The 2,418-nt window shown below is 40.7% G+C and overlaps 1 protein-coding gene across 1 annotated transcript in view; it reads right to left on the reverse strand.

Moving 5' to 3' along the window:
• The window catches only part of LOC106811014, a gene marked incomplete in the record, with an annotated part of 22,402 nt that extends 21,543 nt beyond the window's left edge, over positions 1-859 (reverse strand). Inside the window, 1 exon segment of the mRNA XM_014814531.1 lies at positions 626-859.
• Positions 860-2,418: the final 1,559 nt, after the last annotated feature.

Raw genomic sequence — 2,418 nt, forward strand, 5'->3', positions numbered from 1 at the left:
TAATTAATTATATCAGGAGTTAATAAAGACAAATTTGTCTTTATTAACTCCTGATATATATGTATGAAACTCAACAGCAATTCATAATATTCCCTTTAAGCTGCCCCGAAATCAGACATTGCCATATAAACCAAGCAGAACCAAGGGCGATGAATTAATGTTAAGATAAAGTCAATAGATAACAAATTAACCCTGACGGCTGTATACACACGGCGATGACGCAGACAATTAAACGCCTAAATTGCTTACAAGCATTTGCCTGTAGGTGCATCGTTACACATCATGTGTAGTGCTGACTTGTATTGTTTGATGCGCCGGTAACACAACTTTGTTTATTAAAAATATCAGGTTATGCAGTGAGCTACATGCCTAGAGCATTTTACACATTCGTTGATTTCATGGCATGCGGTCGATGACATCGGCTACTCAAAGTGCGACGAACCTCGAAACGCGTGAGAAAATATTTCGCGACTTAAGGAAGGAAATAAAACGAATAATTACTTCCGCATCAATGCTTGATTCTGGCAAGCAATTAGCTCGAGTGTCTTCGGGAGTAATACGCCTACGCACTGTGTATAGAGGTAACAGTCATATAAGAAATATATCAAGAGGTGATTATACATACCATTGACGTCTCACATATACCGGGTTATTCTCAAATATCATGAATCACGTAACGCAGTCACCACAGCAACATGCCTGCTCGTATATCCGCGCATGCACAGCGTGTGATACGTCCAAGGGGTTTCGTGTAGCAAAATCCGACCGAATCTGATAGGTGAGGAAAGCGCCGGTGTATTATATAGTGAGGGAACAATTTATGTGCTCGTCTCACGCGTCCGTGCGTCTTCACCGTGCGTCTTCACAGAGTGTGACGACCATATATTGTCGTCTCGCTTAATCATTTGCAGCTGCGATCCGGCAAGCAATCCTCCAATCGACCGGAATTGCAATTTACGGCATTACCTCCGTTCGATATATAAATATATAAGCCATATATCCGTATTAGGGTTTTGCGGGGAATTACTTTTAATTGATCCGCACTCGCGACGAGTATGTCTCAGGTGGTGTGCTGGTAAATGAAATACCTATCTGGACATAATTGCATAGGGCGCAATTAGGTGAATATATCGCCACCTGCGTCACATCGCGCGCAGAGATATCTCAACTGTTTGCGTATGAACTTCATCGTAAATTATTATGTAATCTCATCAAGATTAATTATTCGGGCGTAAGCTACCATGCCTAGGCATGTGCCATACGAATGCCGTATATGTAAGGTGACTCAGCTATAGATTCATCAAGAAAGCTGCATGAGCACGCGCCAAGGCATGCATCTCGTTATCGCAGCCATGCTAGTAGCAGTCGCATTATGTTAGAATTAGCATTAGAATAGCAGTCGGTCGAGGTAGAATTTTCAGTGGCACAGTTTGTTGCTGTGTGGGTGTGGGCGTGGGTATACTCCAATAAAGATTCGTAGCACCGCGTTTGATAACCCCTCGATCGCCCCCGCTCCTATGACCCCTCCCACGCACAGGCAATCCACGCCGGCCCGATCTATAGTCCTACGGGTCATTGGTCCTACGGGTCGTTAGTCCTACGATTAATAGTAAGAGGGGTAGAGAGTGAATGCAAATTGAACTGTTAATTTTTTTTTAATTTAATTTGGTTTATTAAATTTAAATTTAAATTTATTTATATTAAAATTTATATTATTTTAATATATTATCAAAAAAACAAAAACACGCGTGTGTGCCTGCGTGCACCAACAACCCGTTTTTTAATTTTTAAATTTTTTTATTTATATTAAAATTTACATTATTTTATTATATTATCACTGTGCAGAAACAGCAGAAATATAGAGAACTATACAGAACTCCATATTTCTGCTTTTGTGCGCAGCGGCGCGCGTGCGGTGAGATTGTGTGTTGCAAAAGAGCATTTGAACGGCATTTACTAGTCGACAGAGAATATATAAACATTGCGACTTTGGTAGTAAATACATTTCGTGTTTATTTACCATCATTTTATGATTGAAACGTTCCAAGTGCCTGTGCTCACACGCACACAACCGGTCAAGGATACGGACGTAAATAAAAGAAAATCTACCGATACAGATAAGTATGTGTCATATGGTAGATAAAGTGGGAGCAAGCAAGAATGTGCTATTTGCACCATTCTCATTGGATATGATTTTGACCATGAAAAAAAGCATTATAGGAAACGGTTTAGGCCGCAGTGAACGCTAGGTTTTATGAAATTGTTAAGGTACGACCACACTTGGTATACCATCATAGTGAAAGCAGAAACAGAATGGGTGGAAATGAACTGGGAAAGAGAGAGTGCACATGATAAATATGGTGGAGGGTAGGGAGAGAGAGAGAGAGAGAGAGAGAGACAGAAAGAGAGAGAGAGAGA

The sequence above is a fragment of the Priapulus caudatus genome, unplaced genomic scaffold (genome assembly GCF_000485595.1).
Source record: "Priapulus caudatus unplaced genomic scaffold, Priapulus_caudatus-5.0.1 Scaffold17, whole genome shotgun sequence".
NCBI classification, from domain to species: domain Eukaryota; kingdom Metazoa; phylum Priapulida; class Priapulimorpha; order Priapulimorphida; family Priapulidae; genus Priapulus; species Priapulus caudatus.